This window comes from Macaca mulatta, chromosome 16, assembly GCF_049350105.2.
Source record: "Macaca mulatta isolate MMU2019108-1 chromosome 16, T2T-MMU8v2.0, whole genome shotgun sequence".
Classification (NCBI taxonomy): domain Eukaryota; kingdom Metazoa; phylum Chordata; class Mammalia; order Primates; family Cercopithecidae; genus Macaca; species Macaca mulatta.
This window is the reverse complement of record NC_133421.1, coordinates 13,566,105-13,587,301: the sequence shown is the minus strand read 5'-3', so window position 1 is coordinate 13,587,301 and position 21,197 is coordinate 13,566,105. Positions and strand designations below refer to the sequence as shown.

At 37.5% G+C, this 21,197-nt stretch overlaps 1 protein-coding gene and 1 pseudogene across 2 annotated transcripts in view; one reads left to right on the top strand and one right to left on the bottom strand.

Moving 5' to 3' along the window:
* The window catches only part of MAP2K4 (mitogen-activated protein kinase kinase 4), a 120,822-nt gene that overhangs the window by 64,774 nt on the left and 34,851 nt on the right, over positions 1-21,197 (bottom strand). The window lies entirely within an intron of this gene.
* LOC114673361 (small nucleolar RNA U3) lies at positions 511-588 on the top strand (annotated as a pseudogene).

Below are 21,197 nucleotides of genomic sequence, written 5' to 3'. Positions count from 1 at the left end.
AGCTAACTCAGTTGGAAAAAAGACTCTTGTTCTTTTCCTCCAACCTCCTTGCTGTTGCCTGGAATGTAGGTAATGACTAGAGCTCCAGCCACCCTCAATGCCCTGCAGAAGTGAAATAATGTCCTGAGAATGATGGAGCAGAAAACAGCACTGACTCCAATAACAATGAAGCCACTACACCAACCCTAGCCTTCCTATCTCCAGACTTTTCTATGGAAAAGGGAAATAAATTATCTGGTTTAAGCCCCTATTTGTTCCTATCCTGGTTGTTGTTTAGATGCAAACAAACTTACTTTTAATTAATACAGCCCCTAGCATTATTTTATTTCCCAATGACTCTCAAAGAAGGTAGTGCCCGGACACCTCCAGCATCAGCAGCAGTTTGGTCATCACAATCAAAGGGAAGTGCAATTAGCATTTAGTGGCTGGGGGCCAATGATGCTAACTGTCTCCAAATCCACAGAGCAGTTCTAGACAACAGGCCAAAAGTATTTCCTTGAATAGAATCTTAAGACTATACTTTCAGGGGTCATTTCTATAGTTCATTACTGGAGAAGTGTCTCTGAACCTGTAGAGCACCTAACACGTTTTCATTCTCCTGAACTCATTCCTGATGTCTGATACCCTGGTTGAAAACAATTCAGTAAAGCATCCTGCCTCAGAATGACTTTCCTATCATCCTTCATGTGTCATTCCAAGGTTTCTTCATGAGTCACTACAAGTTCTCTAGTCCATACCACAGTACCCCGCAAAAAACACATGAATAAGGCAATACAATCTGATTAAGATACACACACACAAAATACACACACAGAAAAAATACACACACAAAAAAAATTCTTAACTCTGGTGTCCCTGATTTCAGAGCTTTACTATTCCACATCTAATAATTCTTGGTTCCCAGAGACTTAGCAGTTCCACGTTCTAGAGAAAACACACACACATACACCCGGAAAAACTGCCACAGATGTCACAGACATTCAAAAGAAGTGAAATATGAATGGTCCTAACTTTTTCAAAACATGCAAGATTATAGATAGAATACTTAATATAGGGCATGAATTCATATAATACAGGCCTTATTAAAAGTACAATTCAATGTACAGAAATTATATTTTGATATCAGATTTATCTTGTTAGATTAAAATCTGAAAACTAATTTTTTTAAGCCTACATATTTGCACTGAAATCCTTCCTGATTGTTATCTTCTGGCTAGAAATGACAAATGTATCTGTTAACCTAAATTTAATACTGAATTAAAATTATTGTTTTTTAGTTGTCCTTTCATTGACCCAGACTAATTTACTAGTCTGAAATTTCTGAAATCCTACAGATTAAAAAAACACACAAACACACAAAGAACCGTGACATAATGTCCCAGAACATCAATCAGACTGGACACTGAGAAAAGCTGTATTTCTATACAATGTCTAATAAAGCTGCCTGGGACTTCGTAAATAGGCAGGTAGCCTTGCTTTTTTAAAGAAATACAGTGGCCAGTCAAGTACGGTTATTAGGACAGCTCTAGCCACATCGTCTACCTTCACCCCTACCCTCTATTAGATGCAGTGTGTTTGCTGTGCAAATTCAGCAGCAGGACCAGAACTTGAACTGCTTTTTCCAACTGGATTACCGAATCTAAAATCCCTCCTAAAGCTACAAAGGTAGAAGATAAAAAGGAAAATGGAAAAATCAATAATAATCCAGAAAAAAACCAATATTCACAATTTAGTACATATTACTTTGTATCTTTCTATACTATGGGAATAGGTTGCAAAAATAGCGTATTATACCTACCGCTCACAGATTTCACTTAACACATTTTAACACAGTCATTAAATAATTGGTATCACTACTGGAATGGCTGCGTACCAAGCCTGCACTGATTTAGGAGTACTATCAGCCAAAAGGTGCCCACTGTACTTAGTCGACAGCACCTTTTTCCTCAGGCCAATTTGAAAAGTGTTAGAGTTAGATCATTCTTTTCAACTGCTAGAGTTGAACATTCTTATGCTATCTGGTGAACAAACGTGTCTTTTTTTCTGATGATTAACTGACTAAGATAGCACCCCTGAGCCTTCCTAGCCCAGGTGTTTGTTTTGTTATCGCTGCTTCTACTAACAAGTTCCTCACCTATTAACACCATCAACCCTTGTCCTGCATTGCAAATATTTTCCCAGTTTGTGGTTTACCTTCCCTTGTGTTTATGAATTTATATTTTTAAGAAATTCAATAATTGGTATGCTTTCAAATCAATGACTGCCTTCAAATTCCTTTGCTGTCGTGTAGTATCATTTATATTCACAACTGCATCAAAAGGGATTTCACTCTACCAGTGCTTTTCAGGTCCCTAGCTATGTCTTTCCCTCATCTGTCCCTTTTCTATAATCTTGCTGCCTATCCATCCAGTCTGTTTTCTCCTTGAGATTTTTCCAATCCATTTTTATAAACGCCATGACTTCTTTCACTGTATTAAGAATGTCAGTCACTATTGTAAGAAACTATTTTGAATCCTGCAAGATATCTTGTTTGGAGATGCTCTTTCTCAAAGTCTTCAAGATATTATTCCCTAGTTCCACAATTCCTGTTTCCGTCTCACAGTGAGAGTCAATGTGGCACCTTCACTTGTCCTACTATGAAGTATCAGGAGACAGACTTACCCTCATACCTAAAACAACTGAAAAAAACAGAATGTACAGGCAATCTGGAAGACACTGGAAATCATCAGGAAGCAAAGGGCAGCAGACACTGAAAGACAGGAAATATGTAAGATGAGCCCTACAATTGTCCCCAGCTTACTGCCTAAAGAGTTCACCAACTGTGATACAGGGAGGGGGATCTAGGCAGATCCTGGCAGTGCCCTTGTGTTGAGGACAAGGATCTGGGAATCTAGGGAGACCAATGTAGCCAGAGTTCACATGGCAGAGTACAGGATAAGAGAGAGCTACACAGAAAGAAAACCCCACAGATATGCAGAGGGCCCTCCTTGATCAGTGGATGATTGTGAGGAACATACACAAGCCTGAAGAAGCAGCCACCTAAAAGGATTAAGAGGGAATCATACCCAGGCTCATACAAGGCAGTTCCTATTCTTAGCCATTGGAGTGGAAAACTTCCTGATTGGAATCCAACACAGTAGTTAGAAGGATTTTACCTTACTAGTGAGGCAAAATTACCTCTAGAGTAGTCTCATCTGCGAAAGCTAAAAAGCAAGACCTGAAAGGATCAAAGTATCTCCAAGTAACTTAACCAAAGAACAAAACTCAAAAACATTCATGAAAATACAAAAACAGCCATCACACAATAATCTCCAGCACGCAACCTAAAATGACCACAGTACACAAAACAGCAGAAAAACATGACCCGTAATGAAGAGGAAAACATCAATCAATTGAAACTGACCCAGAAATGACAAAAATACTAGAATTAATAAAGACAATGAAACATTTACTACGTTCCATATATTAAAAAACTAAAGGATGGATAGAGTATGTTAAATATAGACGTGGAAGAGAGAAAGAATAACCAAATCAAATGTCTAAACATAAAAACTGTAACAAGAGGCCAGGCGCAATGGCTTATACCTGTAGTCCCCGCACTTTGGGAGGCCGAGGTGGGCGAATCACGAGGTCAGAAGTTTGAGACCAGCTTGGCCAACATGGTGAAACCCTGTCTCTACTAAAAATACCAAAAATTAGCTGGGCGTGGTGGTGGGCACCTGTAATCCCAGCTACTCGGGAGGCTGAGGCAGAAGAATCTCCTGAATCCAGGAGGCGGAGGTTCCCAGTGAGCCAAGATCACACCACTGCACTCCAGCCCAGGCGACAATGTGAGACTCCATCTCAAAAAACAAACAAAAAACAAAAACAAAAAACCCACTACAACGAGAAGGAAGAAATTCTGGGAATGATGGATATGTTAACTTGACTATGGTGATGGCATCACAGATGTACACATATGTCAAAACCTAGCAAATGACATGCTTTAAATATATACAGTTTATTCTATGCCAATTATACCTCGATAAAACTGTTGAGAGAAGGAGAGAAAGAAAAAGAAGATTATCTTTGGGCTGCACTCTACTTGTCTGATAGGGATTTGCCCATTACATGCCTATGGTTCAAAGGCAGATTTGAGATATCTAGATCTAGTATATTACGAATTAGAGCACTCATTGCTCCCATGGTAAATTCTCCTCTCTCCAACTTCCTTGGTCTCTAATACTGTATTCTGAACCGACAACAGCAACAGAAAAATACAATCCTTAAGTCTATACTGGGCAGCACAGCAGCACTATACTGTTACTACAATCCTTCTCTACTTCTACCTAGAACACTTTACTCATAATGACCACACTTCCCAGATAAGAATTCGTCAGCATCCATTTCTCCTCCCTCTTCCCATCCCTCCCCAGTTTTTTTCTGGTAGTTACTAGTATGGGCAGGAGAAGAAATAAACATGAAAAGGGATGAAGCCTCTGCTATAAAAGAAACCCTAGGTAAAAATTTTCCTTATTCTGGCTGTGTTACTATTAGAATCCATTATTAGATCCTATAGGGAGTTAAGTTATCTTAATTTTCAGTGTTTCATATTTTCATCTATGTTTCTTAACAAATATTTTAGCAGGACACTGCTACTCATATATCATTTTGCACTACAAACCTCAAATTGCTTTTACAAAGTCAGAAATTTAGTTCTTAAAGCAAATTAAAAACCAAGAGTCTCACGACTTTTCATTTGTGATCTGTTAGCTAATTCTTAGTACTATTACTATGTGAGTTGTGTTTTGAACACCTACTTATTAAACATCCTCAAGCTTACTTTTATTATTTTTGAGACACTTACCTAAACATGTCAACGAGAAAAGGAAAACAATTTTATAGAAATAAATTCTATAGATAGACACATTCATTTTACATCATACAAAGACTTGAAATCTAGGGTATTCATGAGTACCTTATACTGCTTAAATTTTAGCCTGTACATGTGAACTATGATCAACCAGCTTAATTTAATCCCAATCTATGCTTTACACCTGATTTTATTCTAGTTCCTTATGATATTGTTATCATATACTCATGATACTAACAGAAAAATTAAGAGTTAAAGTCTAGTTGTAGTTGGATTCAAGGGAATTTGCGTCTTTCTATGAAGCTATTTAGGCAGACAATTCAAATGTTTTGCTAAAGGAAGAAAAGAAAAACTTTCATTCCCATGGCTTCCAATTTGGTGTTCAGAATATACATGGTCACAGACTAACAGAATTTGATTAGAAAGAAAACGCGGACTTCACTCTTGTCCTTCTAAGAAACTTCCTGAAAATACTGTATTGGGCTTCGTCTTCCTCCTCTGTGCCCATGAAGGTTGAAATCAAGATACACCTAGTCTCTGCCAAACTCCTGCTCTACAGTCCTAGTAACACTCTCAAAAAAGTATATTAGGCTAGTTTGGTACTGCTTACTTACTCTTAGTGAACCCTAATTTGGCTTAACCATTTGTTTAATTCTTCTGATGATCATCTCCATAAAGTCTGTATCAGAAGTTTCATTTCAAAGTGTGCAGGTGAGAATATAGGCAATATTAGGTGGCTTTTCTCTGCAGCTCCAGCACCTACACTGGAATCCCTTGCCTACTATTTGATTCTTCACCATGTGAATTCATCACTTTTTAAACATTTCAGAATATACCCAAATATCGTAAATGAGACTTCCAGGGAATGCAAAGATAGATATCTACCACTGTTATTATGGTTTACAAATATGCCCATATGAGAAGAGGAAAAATATCACAGACCTTCTCTCCTGCCTAGGCCAACAGTTTGTATACTCCCACAATGACAAGAAGGCTCTCAACAACAGCCAAGTCTCAGGTTCACTGGTCTTTACATTGGTGTATACTTTCTACACTGCCACTCCTCTACTTGCTTATTAAGTCTATTTCTTTTGAATCATATATATATTTCCCAGTGCCATAATTTAGCCATGAGCCATCCCTCAAAACTGTGATTTTTGTTTTCATGCCAACTATTTTTCATTAAAATTTCAAATTCATGTTGTTGTTTTTTTGGAGGTGGGAGTTAAGTGGAGAAAAATATGAAGAGACAAGAAGAGAACGATATGAAGCATCAGGCACTGGTCTTCATCAGCTTTCTGAGAATATTTTAGTCGTCTTTCTCCTGTGACTTTTCTAGTACTCCCTTTACTCTACTGGTTATGTTTGTGTCACAAAAGCTATCTTCTATGATTCAACTATGCCTCTATCACCTTGCCTTTGAAACCTGGTTTAATATCTTCTCCAGCAGGTCAAAGAAAACACTAAGAACTGGCTATCCCTAATATACAATGTGACTTAAGCCAAAACCCAGTTCTTCAATACCATCTGCACACACACACACAAAAGATATGTCCATCCAGAATCTCAGAAAGTAACCTATCTTTACAGATGAAATTAAGGATCTCAAAAAAGAGATTCTGGATTAGGTGGGCACTAAATAAAGTAACTGTTCTTATAAGAGACCAAACAAAGAAAAGGAGAAGATAGAGATACACAAGACAGACACTGGGGAAGAAGGCGATAGAGATTATGGTTACGCTGCCACAAGCCAAAGAAGAGCAGCAGTACCAGAAGCTGAAAGAAAGGAAGGATCCTCCCCTAGAACCTTCAGGAGAAGCATGGCCCTGCCAACACCTTCAGATTTCTGGCCTCTAGAACTGTGAGAGAATAAATTTCTGTTGTTTTAAGCCACCAAGTTTGTGGTAATCTCACAGAAGCCTTGAAAAATCCAGTACACCATCTAAATCACGAGTTACAAACTTTTTCTGTAAAGAACCAGATAGCAAATATTTTAGGCTTTGCGGGGATGGGTGTGGCTATGTTCCAATAAAACTTTACTTACAAATACAAGCAAACAGGATGGATTCAGTTCATGAGCTGTAGTTTGCTGGCTACATGATATAAATGATACCAAATGATATCTAGCAACCTAAATTGCACCTATCATGCAAATAATCTAAATCATATTTTCTATATCCTTTTTCTCTTTCAAATTTATAATTATGCTCTGTATGACAGGCACCTTCAATTATCTGCCCAAATCCTATAGTTTTGTTTCCAGAATTTAATCTCAAGATACATTTCAGAATTTTTCTTGAAAATCCCCCACCAATCAACAGGGAGTGGAATTAGGGGCAGAAACCCTCCTAGGATTCTCTCATCACTGAGGTAAGTACACTAAGATGTCAGCAAACCTCCTTGTTTAATATCTTGGACATCTCTCATATCTACCTATCTTTCAGCAAGTAATAGGTAATTATCTTAACAGATTTCTTCTTCCTGGACACGAGAACTTGATTTCTCAAACTTGACAATGTCTACTATTTTCCTTCAATAAATAAATATCTTCTTGTGCCTAGAACCGCTATCTGTAAGAACCTTTTATTATTTAATTAGTTTTAAGTATGTTTTCTCCTCTTATTTCACTATCACATTCTTCTCCCTCAATCATCTGATCTTGATTTCTTCCCAATGCTATCAAATATACCTTCTTTCCCAAATCATTTCTTCCTTCTTTTTCCTAAGCAACTTTGACTCTATCAAGCCAGCATATACTAAAATGCCCCAAGCTGTTTTACTGTCTCCTCAGCATATATATATATATACACACACACACACACATATATATGACTAATCTTCCTTAGACAGGAAAATAAAGGTAAGACATACCCTGCACACCACTGCAACTGTTCTTCTGTGTCCGTACTGTTACGATCTCTAGATGAATACTGCTTTATGCATCCTTCTGCAATGCAGCTCTGTTAATTCCGGAAATTTCCACAGTAAACTCGGTCTGTCAGTTACCATGGAAACTGCCTGCTTCCTGGCACTACTAACAAATGAGTATCTTTGCTGTGATCTAAGATGAGGCAAAAGGAAGAACTGAAAAATGAAATGTCCAGAAGAATGGCTCAAACACTGTAAATAGAAAATTTCAAATTCTGATATTCATATTTAGTGAACAGAATGTATTAGACAAATTAGATAAGTCTGCAGTATTTTGAAGTAGTACTGATTTATAAAATACAAAGAAATGTTTTATCACCACGGAAAAGAGTAACATTAAAGAGAACAAGACAAACATTCATGTTTGCATCACGCTGCTATTGACTGTTTCCTAAGAGCTGATCTTGTGTCAGTTGTACTCAAAGTTTACTCTTAGAACAGTTTTTCTGGGCTATGCTTCTTCAAGAAAAGGTAAGCAAAACTGCCCTAAATCTATAGGCTACATGTTTTCATGAGATCCTTTCCCTGTTTAGGCTCCAATTTCCAGTGGCAGCTAAAACCTCTTCCCAAGTATGTAAGAAATTAAGAGTAGTTTAAAGTATAACTCGGGAGCTTTTGCCAAGAGGGTAGCTTTACTAGCATTCTCAGAACATTAGACATAGCCAACCATAATTCCTTCCCAACTGCACTATGAAACAATGCTAGATTTCTATAACATCACATACTACCAGTTTGCTTCCTAATTATCAAGCATCTTTTAATTTTTGCCTGTCCCTCCTCTTCTATCCAACCTCTAAATGTTACATTTTCTTGGGGCTCAGCCCTGGACCCAATTTTCTCATCAAAATACATTCTCACTCTCTATTCCTAGGCAACCCTTTCATCTATATGCCAGCAATTCTCAACTTTTTATCTCCAATCTACAACCTCACCTCTGGCACCAGACTCATATTTTCAACACCACAGTATGTGATACATGCACATAAGCACAGACACACATGTACACATACACATACATATATACACACACACTATATATATATATGTTTTGATATCACTAATAAAATATGTCACACGTATCTCAAACTTAGTATATCTAAAACTCAATCTTGCCCTATGACCCCCATTTATGGATGCTCCATACCCAGTAGTCTCCATCACAGTAATCGCAGCTGAACCCATTAATTCAAGCCAGAATTCTACAAGTCACTATGAACACCTTCCTCCTTGTCACCATCTATAAATTATCACCAATATTTATTAATTACTTCCAAAATTTCTTCACAGTCTCTCTCTACCTCAACTGTCATCAATTTAATATTATTAAAGTCATAATAGATGACTATTATGCTTTAGCTATATTACCACAGCTTTATCAGGTCTCCCTAACTATATTCTTACCTCCTTTCAATACATATGCCACACAGCAGCCAGAATAATTAGACTGTAAATAATCAGTTTAGATTGTAAATCACTCAACTGCTTATAGCTCCCCACTACACTCTGGATGTCATCCAGCTCTTTATCTACAAGGCCCTATATTATGTGGCCCATCTCTCCATATCTAACTGTCTCTACAACTTTAATCTAAATTTGTTTTTCCTTTCTCATTCAGTCATCTTCCATGTGAACTGCCATTCCTTCCATTCCATGACAAGTTGAATATTTCCCACCTTGGTAATTTCAAATACATGCTATTCCTTCCACTTGGAACACTCATCAATCCCTCCCCCAAATCTAGTAAAATTCACTCAGGTTTAGAAGCCTTCACTGACTACATTTTCACCACCCTCCTTCTAAATTAGGCCCATATTTCATTCTCTCATTAGCACCTGGTTCTCCTCCTTTAATAGCATGTAGGTGATTATAATTTTATACACACACACATACACACATCTTTGTCTACCTCTAAATCTCAAGCTTCATGAAGTAACAATCACATCTCTTTTTTCAACATGAAATACCTATGCCCACACCATAGTAACTAGCAGAAGGCAGACATTCAACAAACATTTGCTAAATGTATGAAAGAACACGTACTGGATTGCTTTGGTTTCTGGCAACTATGACTTGCTCCCAAAGCTTTGATGTTCTCCCTGGACTCTATGAGATATCCCTACAGCCATTCTCCAATTCCCCTTTTCTGGCATCCATTCAAACCCCAAGGAATACACCTCTTACATCCGACTTCTGCAGCTCCTCAGTCAGGAAAAAGGTTCATCTGTGTAAACCTGCAGTGCTCTCTGTACCAGTGGCCCTAAGAAGAAGCAAATTTGCACCCCAAGGTTCATTTGGTAACGTCTGCAGACATTTTGGCTGTCACAGCTAGTAGGGAGCTTGTGTTACTGACATCTAGTGGGACGCCACTAAACTAAACATCCTACCATGCACAGGACGATGGCCTCCCACAACAAAGAATTTTCCAATCTAATATCTCAATAGTAACAAGGTTGAGAAGACACAGCTACTTCCAGTCTCTCCTATGACAAGGGCTGAAAATTACCAATCTATAAAGAAGTAAACATTGGTTAATTTTTAAAAGTACATTTCACCAGCACAAAGTTGTCCTCTAAAACATTGTTTTTAATTAAACAATGAAAATAATCTAAATAGCTATCAATAAGGAAACATAATACACCTATACAATGAAATGAATACTATACAACTAAGAATAGGATATGTGTGTGGGGCACAGTGGCTCACCCCTGTAATCCCAGCACTTCAGGAGGCCGAGGCGGGTGGATCACTTGAGGCCAGGAGTTCAAGACCAGCCTGGCCAACATGGTGAAACCCCATCTTTACCAAAAAATACAAAAATTAGCCAGGTGTGGTAGTGCATGCCTATAACCCAGCTTCTTGGGAGGCTGAGGCACAAGAATCAGTTGAACCTGGGAGGTGGAGGTTGCGGGGAGCTGAGATCGCACCACAGCACTCCAGCCTGGGCAAGAGTGAGAAAATCTCAAAAAACAAAAAAGAAGAAGAAGAAGAGGAGGAGGAGGAAAAGGGTATGGGTTAATTCAGAAATATTTTCAAGACGTATTAAGTTATTAAGTCAATAAAAACTCAAGCTACAAAAAAGTGCAGAAAAAAGCTGCTATTGTGTGTAAATATTCTTTAAGGATCTATATAAATTATTATGTATTCTGACATATAATAAGCTTTTGTGCAAGGCATTTTACATTTAATAGGGTTATCTTTGGAAATAAATATTAAGGGCACGAAGCTTATTTTTTGTTTTATAACTTTCTGCACCAACTGAATTATCTTACCAGAAGCAGGTACTACTGATTTTTTAAAGGGTAACATGAACTACCTGGATGATAAGATAATGGGCCATTTTGGCTTTCTTCTTTATACTTTTTCTGTATTAAAAAAAGAAAGAAATGTTATTTTTAAAGCACACTGAAAACATGTCCCCACACATTTTAGGGAACTCTAGCTACTTAGGGGTACACTATACCTGATGTGGTGCAACAGATACTCTAGATTAATCCTCAAAAGAAACTTGATAACCTTCTTAAAAATTTCACTCTTTTGAATTTTTGAGAAGGGTTCTTCCAAACATCATGAAAAGGGAAACCACATGGGCAGAAATAAAATTGATCACAATATTGTTCCACAGGCATGAAAGCTGAATTCAATAAAAACACAGTGTTCACATATGTATCAGGTCATCTAAATTGTTGAAATGTATAGGTGCTTTGAGAACAAGGACAGAAAACCACAAATACTGTTCAGAGAGACTAAAAAAACTATCAATATAATTTTTATTGTTACTGGCTGGGCACGGCGGCTCAAGCCTGTAATCCCAGACTGTGGGAGGCGAGTCAGACAGATCACCTGAGGTCAAGAGTGTGAGACAAGCCTGGCCAACATGGCAAAACCCCGTTTCTACTAAAAATACAAAAATTAGGCCAGGCCCAGTGGCTTATGCCTGCAATCTCAGCACTGTGGGAGGCTGAGGTAGGCGGATCACCTGAGGACCAGCCTGGCCAAAATGGCGAAACCTTGTCTCTACTAAAAATACAAAAAACTAGCCAGGCACAGTGGTATGGGCCTGTAATCCCAGCTACTTGGGAGGCTGAGGCAGGAGAATCACTTCAACCCAGTAGGCGGAGGTTGCAGTGAGCCGAGATCGCACCATTGCACTCCAGCCTGGGTGACAGAGCGAGACTCCGTCTCAAAAAAAACCCAATAATAATAATAATAATAATATATGTATATATATTATTGTTATTGTTCTGGATTGCTTTTTAAATTGAGGCATCATTTACATATAGTGAGATGCACAAAACATAAGCATATGTGGCTCAATGAGTTTTGCCAATGCAGGCACCTTTCTATTTCACAAAATATAGCAAGATATAGAGCATTCCATCACCCCAGAAAATTCCCTGGTTCCCTGGTGCCATTCTTGTCAATCTCCTCCAGAGGCAAACACTGATCTGATTTCAATCACCAGAGATCAGTCCTGCCTCTCTCGATTTCACAGAGATAGAATCAGTATGTTCTCTTTTGTGTCTGGCTTCTTCTGCTTAGCATTTTCAGGGATTCATCAATATGGTTGCAGGTATCAGTATTTTCTCCACTTTACTGAGGAAGAGTATTTTATTAAATAATATACCACAATTTGTTTCTTCATTCTTCCATTATTGAACACTCTGGGTTCTTTCTAATTTGGAGGGTATTCCGAATAAACTTTCCATGAACATTCACTTACAAATCTTTCTGAGAGTGTTTTCATCTTAGGCAAATAACAACAAGTAGGACTGCTGGGTCAGGAGGCAGGTGCTGATTTATTTTATTAAAAACCTAGCAAAGAGTTTTCTAACGTGGCTGTACCATTTTCTGTTTCCTCAACAATACAGGAAAATTCTGCTTACACCACATATTTGCCAAGATATTGCCTGGTCTTTTAAATTCTAGCCCTTCGGGTGGAGGTGTAGTGGTATCACCTTTTTATTTCAGTCTGCACTTCTCTTATTACTAATGTTCTTACGGCTGTTTCTCACATACTTATCCATTCCAATACCTTCTTTGTAAACTGTCTATCAGAGTCTTTAAACCATTTTTTTAAAATGGGTTGTTTGGGCTGGCCCAGTGGTTCAATGCCAGTAGTCCTAGCACTCTGGGAGGCCGAGGCAGGGGGATCACTTAAGGAGAGTTCAAAACCAGCCTGTGCAACATAGCAAGATCCCACCTCTACAAAAAAAATTTTTTAAATGAGTCAGGCGTGATGGAATGTGCCTGTAGTCCCAGCTACTCTGGAGGCTGAGGCAGGAGGATCGCTGGAACCCAGAAGTTCAAGGTTGCAGTAAGCTATGATGCACTCCAGCTTTGGTGACAGAGATTCTGTCTCAAAAACAAAAAAGTAAACTGGCTTGTTTTGAGTTGTAGTTCATTATACATACAAAAGTCCTTTATCAGATATATATACATTGTGAATGTTTTCTTCTCTCTCTCCCTCCCCCTACCCCTCTCCTCCTCCTTGCTCCCCGCCGCCCGCCTCGACAGAATTTTGCTCTTGTCACCCAGGATAGAGTGCAGTGGTGCGATCTCTGCTCACTGCAACCTCCGTCTCCCAGGTTCAAGCAATTCTCTCGCCTCAGCCTCCCAAGTAGCTGGGGTTACAGCCATGCAATACCACGCCCAGCTAATTTTGTATTTTAGTAGACATGGGGTTTTAGCATTTTGGTCAGGCTGGTCTTGAACTCCTGACCTCAAGTGACCTGCCCACCTCGGCCTCCCAAAGTGCTAGGATTACAGGCATGAGCCACCGCGCCTAGCCTTGCCTGTTTATTTTCTTTAAAAACTTTTGATGAGCAGAAATTTTTAATTTCGATACAATCCAATTTATTATTTTTTAGTAGTTTCTTTGTCCTATCAAAGAAATTTTTGCCCATGCCAGACAATAAACATATTTTGCATGTTTTCTTTTAGAAGCTTTATAGAGTTTTTGCTTTTACTTTTAGGTCAATAAATCATCTTGAGGTAATTTTTGCATATGGTGTGAAGTAGAAATTAAGATTTATCTTTTCAAACCTTTTTCCAGTTTGTTCCATCACCATGAAAAGCCTATCTTTTTTCCCATTGAACTGTACAAGCATCAAAGTCAAAAATAAATTGACTATACATGTGTGTTTGTCTACTGGACTTTCTATTACATTCCATTGATCTATTTGTTTATCCTCAATATCCTTCCACCAAGCCTTAATTACTGCAGCTTGTAGGTTGTACTTGTAGGCTGACCGTGTTACAGTCAACCTTGAAATCAGGTTGTTTTAAGTCCTCCAACTTACTGTTTTACAAAATTGTTTTTGGCTAGGTCCTTTCCATTTTCATACATATTTTAGAATCAAAATGTCACATTATACATATTTTAAAAGTCTGATGGGATTTCACTGAATCGATATAGCAATGTAAGAAGAACACACATCCCAGATGAATAAAAGAATAATAAATTGTCTTTCCCAGAATGAAAGAGTGGTTTCTAGATTGAAAGAGTCCACTGAGAGCAAACTACAAGGAAAAAGAAAGGTAAGGGGAGGAGGGGAAGGAGGGAGAAGACTGGGAAAAGGGAACAGGGGAGGTGTACGGGGGGAAGAATGCAAATATATCAAGATTTCAGACACTGGGGAAAAAGAAAAAGCCCCACAATAAATCACAAAAGAAAAAAGAGGTTACATACAAAGGTTCTCGAATCAAAGTCACATCTAATGTTTCAAAGTAACCATGGAAAACAGAAAACACTGTCAAAATACAAACACAATTCTGGAAAAAAATTTCTACCCCAGAATTCTATACCCAATAAAACTGCTAATCTATTATGAGGGTTATTTATTTAAAGACATTTTCAAGGCCAAGCAGTGGTTCATGCCTGTAATTCCAGCATTCTGGGAGGCCGAGGAAGGAAGACAGCTTGAGTTCGAGACCATCCTGGGCAACATAGCAAGACCCCGTCCTCTACAAAATAATTCGAAAATGAGCCAGGCATGGTGGCACATGCCTGTAGTGCCAGTTACTCAGGAGGCTAAGGTAGGAGAATCACTTGAGTCCAGTTGTTCAAGACTGCAGCAAGCTATGATAGCACCATTTACTCCAGCCAGGGAAACAGAACAAGACCCTGTCTGAAAAAAGACAAAGGCATATTCAGGCACACAAACACCAAAAAGCTTAAGAAATAGTTAAAAACTACTAAGAAAGAATTATTATCTCAGGAAGACTTAGAATATACACTCTACCAAAATGAGAGTGGGAACGCGAAAAATAAAACAAAAAGATAAAATCCCAGAAACAGAGAATCAGAATCAGGCATTCACAAAACAATGGCAACAGCCCTGTGAAGCAGGCCTCAAGTTTAACTACTCCAGATTAAAGCAAGAGTATGGCTAGATAGCTAACTCAAAAAAAAAAGGTGGGGGAGGAGAGGGGAAGAACTGAGTGATCAACTGATGTATTTAATTACGTTCAGAGAAGATTCACAGTGAACCATAAATGAGGCGGTTATTAACTCTGGGGAAAACAAATTTGCTCAAGAACAATAATATAATCATACTGTTACTCAGTTGTAGATTAAAAAAAAAAAAAAAACACTGAAAAAAAGTTACCTTTATATAGAAAATTTCCTTAATAATAGATAAAAGTTTCCAGAAATATACATACTACAAAGGCAAAAGGTCTTACAATATTCTGATTGAAATCAGAACTCAAAAACGTATGACTGCCTGATTAGAAATGGTTGGAACACTCATCAACAGCTAAGAAGTCAGCTATATCTTCAAGGAACAGCACTTGGAAGTACTGTTGGTTAAAAACCCAGGGCTATCTTCTAATGTCTGCCTCGGTCTCTGATTCAAGAACAAAGACAATTTATAATACCAAAAGCACACAAGTCAACAGCATGTATCATTAATCTATGCAAATATATATTCCAGAATTAGCATCCACCACCTCAGCTATAAACATCCAGCTTGAACGGAATGTGAATCTCAAGGGGGAAAGGGCCCACAAAGAGAATCAGTTCTACCAACTTCTATTACCACTGCTACCTCTGTAGAGAATCACTTCTCCAGTGAATTGCTGACTTACGGAAATGTACCACAGCTTCAGGTACGCTGAGGTACAATGTGGGACTAAAGATAAGATTGAATATCCCTAAACCGTAACTTTAAGAAGTACAATGATCTAAGCTTTAAAGATTATCCCAAACACAGCATCATTATTTACTAGAGCCAAAAGGTAGAAACAACCCAAATGTCCAACAACAGATAAATGGCTAAACAAAATGCTGCATACACATAACTATAAAATAATAATTATTCACCCTTAAAAAGGGTGGAGAAAGATACATTCTGCAATATGAATGAAACTTGAAGACATTATTTTGAATGAGATTAGCTAGACACAAAATAAATATTGTTATGATTCCACTTATAAGAGGTACCTAAAAAGCAGTTAGATTCACAGAGACAGAAAGTAGAATGGTGGGTGCCAGGGCTGGGAGGAAGGAGAATAAGGACTTACTGCTTAACGGGTACAGAAGTTCAACTGGAGAAGAGGAAAGAGTTCTAGAGATGGATGATGGTGACAAATGCACAACAATGTGAACGTAATTAATCCCAACGAACTGTATACTTAAAATGGTTAAGACAAAAATTTTTACTTTATGTGTATTTACTACAGTAAGAAAAAAGATTCGCAGCAGTAGCGCCAAACCAGTCACACACACACACACACACATGCACACACACACGTCATAGTATTTAACACATTTGAGATTAAACAGCATCTACTAATACACACCCATAAATACTTCTACCATTACTGCTATTTTGTAAAAGTGTTCCACCACAGAAATGTAGAGATTTCATAGTATCATGATTGCTTCAAAAATTTCAGAGATAGAAAAAACCTTCCAAATTCATGTAGATTAGAGGTATTCACACTTAGAAATTCACCAGAGATGTCCTGGGACTATTCTGGAGAATGAAGGCAGACAACGCTACAAGCTCTCTCCCACCTCACAAACACGTCAGTCAGAGAAGGTCCTCCTTTATCTTTTTAGCCTATCAGTCTTGTAGATGAGACTTTATTTAAAGAAAGTAGTGCAAAGCTGGTTTAATTCTCTCCCCTCCCAATTCATTACATAAAATAGTGTATGCCGCTATTCTAATTCAATGCCTAAATTGAGATCAGAATTAAGTGATAAAGTCAAGGTCACAAAGATAACGACAATGCAAGGATAGAAATCCAGACTCCTAAATTTCTACCCATTGCTATTTCTTTTAAAAAACAAATTTTTATTGTATTTTTTAAGAGAGACAGAGTCTCTACTCCTACACAGGCTGGAGTGCAGTGGCACACTGTAGCCTCAACCTCCAGGGCTCAACTGACCCTCCCACTTCAGCCTCCCAAGTAGCTGGGGGGACCATAGGTGCATGCCATCACACATGGCTAATTTTTTCTATTTTTGTAGAAATGGGGTTTCGCCATGTTGCCCAGCCTGGTCTCGAACTTCTGGGCTCAAGCAATCCTCCTGCCTCGGCCTCCCAAAGTGTTGGGATTGCAGGTGTGAGCAACTGTGCCCGGCCTCATCATTAATTCTAAGACAGCAACGTTTAAAAGACAAAGTTCTCACAATTTAACCAACAGAAGAAGAAATACTAAGTTTTAAGATAAAGTTCTACTGAGAAGGCTCATCAAGAAATATGAGGAATATTAGTTATTAACTAGGGACTTTTGAAACCTCTTTAAACTACTCCTAGATGTTCTATAGCACAACTAAGTGTCTGTTCCAATGCAGTAAACAAAGATAAGGGAGATCCTAGAGATCCTTTTGGTCTAAAGAGAACCCTTTAAACTTAAAACGTGTGGTTCCAAAACGCTTAAGCCCCAAAATGTTATCTGCATTCATCACTATTTATTTCCAGTGTTAACTTTTAAGCTAGTGTTTCTTCTTGACAATTGTGATATGTTATGAAGATAAAAGGGCTGTTCTTTCAGAATAACAATTGTACTGAATACATTCTAAATGATTCAGTACACTGAGAGCACTCAACCATAACTCACCATCATGAAAACACAGAATGTTTACCAGAATATCTACTTCTGTTTGTCAAATTCATATACACAACATGATTTTGACACAAGTCGGCCACATTTATAACAATATCCCTAGAGTATCAAAAAGACTTATAGTGTCTAGTAGAATCCAAACCTGATGAAAATTTAAAAGGTAGCCACACATTTTTCCTTTGCTCTTTCTTCGTACTCTTTGGCTATCCAGTTTAATCTTTCATTTTAAAAGCCAAGGGGCAAAATGTTAGTGGGTACAAGAGTCTCTATTATAATATGCATTTTCTGTCAGAAATATTTATAATTTTAATCAATGATAATTAAAAATCAAGGTTTCCTGTTCAGGTTGTCTCCTCATCCTCCAAGAACCCCCCCCCCCCAAAATCCTTTTTTTAAGGAAATAAGCAATAAACAAATTAAAAGAATTAAATTTCCGAATGCCTGAGAGTAGATAAAAATGTATCACAAAGAAAAACTAATTGATTTCAAGAGAAGGAACTCTAGTTTAAAAGACTGATCAGTTAACTGCATAGAATGCAGGACCTTGTATAGACCTTACTTCAAACTATTAAAAATAAAAAAACTAATGAGGTCATCTGCTTATTTGATGATATTAAAGAATTATTTATTCTTCTAGATGTAGCAATGGTACTATGATTATGTCTTTAAAAAGCAGCTCTTATCTTTTATAAATGCATACTAAAATATTTATAGATTTCATAACATCTGAGATTTGGTTAAAACTAAGGGGTTGGAGGAAAAGATAAAACAACAATGGCCATGCTACTAACTGCTGAAGCTGTTAAAGCTGATTGACAGTAAAGACAGATTCATCTACCACTTTACTTTTACTTTTGCAATTTTCCATAATAAAAGGTTTAAAAATAAACAGAGAGAAAAAACTATAACCTGTAACAGATGGTAGGAGGCAGACATGCAATGAATATGAGAGATAAATCATGGTCCCAATAGAACCCTGGATCAGAGAGAATTCATGGTCAGAAGAAATGAAGGCCTAGAAACCGGAGTTAATTAAACTTCTTTCTGTAAGGAAGGTCTAGGCCAGGCGCTTTGGGAGGCTGAGGAGGGAGGATCCCTTGAGTCTAGGAGTTCAAGACCAGCCTGGGCAATATAGTGAGACTCTGCCACTTAAAAAAAAACCAAACAAACAAACAAAAAAAACACTAGAAAATCTAGTCAGTTCCACTTTTCCTCTTTACTCTTCCCCTAAAATAAAAAGGGGACATGTTTTCAAAGAAAACAAACATATCTGGAGAGAACCAGACTTCCTAAGGTGAATGTTGGCTCTACTAATTCTAGCATTGGTAATATTCCTGGCCTAAGAGCTAGCTCTCAAAATACTCACAGAAAAGTAAAGCCAAGCCCACCAGGTGATGATCCATAACCAAAGCTCCCATTCAAGAAACAATCAAGAACAAGACATGAAAAAAAAAAAATTATAAGATGTGAAAAAAAACTAATGAGAAAGAAAAGGGTCAGAAAAACTGACCCTTGAGGAAATTGATAATTCAAACAACAGAACAGAATTTTTTAATTCCCTATTTTGCATCCATAAATTAAGAATAGAATCCTAAGAAAATGCCACAATCAACTCTTGGAAAAAAACTGATTGCCAAGATTCCATAGAGGGGATGGAAAATAAAGAAAATCTCCCAGGATACAGAGTAAGAAAACAATGAGACGGAACACATTTTTTTAAAGTCTAAGATACAGGGGATACAGACAGTCCAGCATCCTAGTAACACAAGTTTCAGGAGAAGGTGATAGGAAAAACAGGAAGGAATGTACCAAAAGGAAAGCAGCAGCAATTTTCCCAGAAAAAGAGATACATGAATCTTTAAAAGGGTTAATCTGATACATGGGAAGATGATGCAATTTGAGGCTTATCCTCATATAATTATAGAATATCAAGAATAAAGAAAACATGCTAAAAGCTTTCAGTGAGAGAGAAAAATAGGTAATCTATAAATAACATCTCTGCTACAATTAAACACATCTACACATGGTTCACAAAACTTCTCTTGTACATATGCGCTCACCAGAATGCCACTGTCTCTTGTCTTGACTTAACCTTCCCTGCCTGGCTTTCAAAATGCAGTAAAATCTTGTTCTTCTGGGAAACATTTCATCACGCAGGTTATCTAAAATGATTTCCCCTCGTGCACTTTAATCTGACATTCACTCCATATTACCTTATGCCTTACTAAAATTACCACAGCCAATCGTCACTTCTTGGAATTTTATTTGAACTGTTGGTTCTCAGAAAAAAAGAACACTGTCTTACAATTTTTTTTTTTAAATCTTGCAAAGGATCCTGCAATCCAGGAGATATCAAATGCCAAGGAGATCTGAAACCAGATCCTGTGACATATCTTAACTTCATTAGGTTGCTTATTTCATCTTATCTTTTCCTAAATTCGTGAACAAGTTTTATATTCACATCCGTAATTATTAAAGTTCAAGGAAATTTTAGGAGAAAAAAACATATAAATGGTAAGAGATATCTTACTTCAAAACTCCCACAAACTACAAGTTATGTTTTTCTAACTGCAAGTACTCATCCTAAACAGAAACTAACAATGGCTTTTAGTGCTGATGGCAAACAACTCAGAGGAACAGTACAAAAGGATACCTTTTGGAAGGGGCGGGGAAGGTAGAAGAGATAATGCTGTTCTAAGTAATAAAACTGTTATCTCTGAGCAGTAAAACGCTAGCAGTTACCTATTCCTAACCCAGAACAATTGACCTGTACAATAAAAAACTTCCAACAAAGTCTGGGTCTCAAATTTTTACCAGAATCAAGCTCTAAAGATTCTACCATAAGGTAAAAATACCTATCACCATGTCCTTTCAAACTTTAAATACTTGCTGAGAAGAAACAAAGGATGAGAAACCTAGCTGGCTATAGGTTTATTATAAAACATTAGTTAAGAACAAAACAAAAAATAAAACCTGAACTCAACTTCGGAAGAAAGTTTTTTTCCACCCTGTGTTTACTATTGCTTAAAAAATTTTGCTCCATGAATTCCACATACATAAAGAGACTCCAGAGGGAAGACAGTACAAATAGATGAATGTTTTTCCAGTTCTAATTTAAGTCAGGTTGTCTTTCTCCTTGTCCAAAAAGGCTTTGGAAAAAGAAAGATCTGGTAAGTTTGGTGATTACTGCTACATCCTTTCCTTCTTAGACTTCAAACATATGGTTCAGCTAGTAACTACGGTAACAGAAATGAGCTACGTTAAATAATTAGTTTTGTACTAGCTTTCACTACAAATTCTAAGAAATAAGGAAGGAGGTTCTTTTAAGAATTGTCTCCTTGCT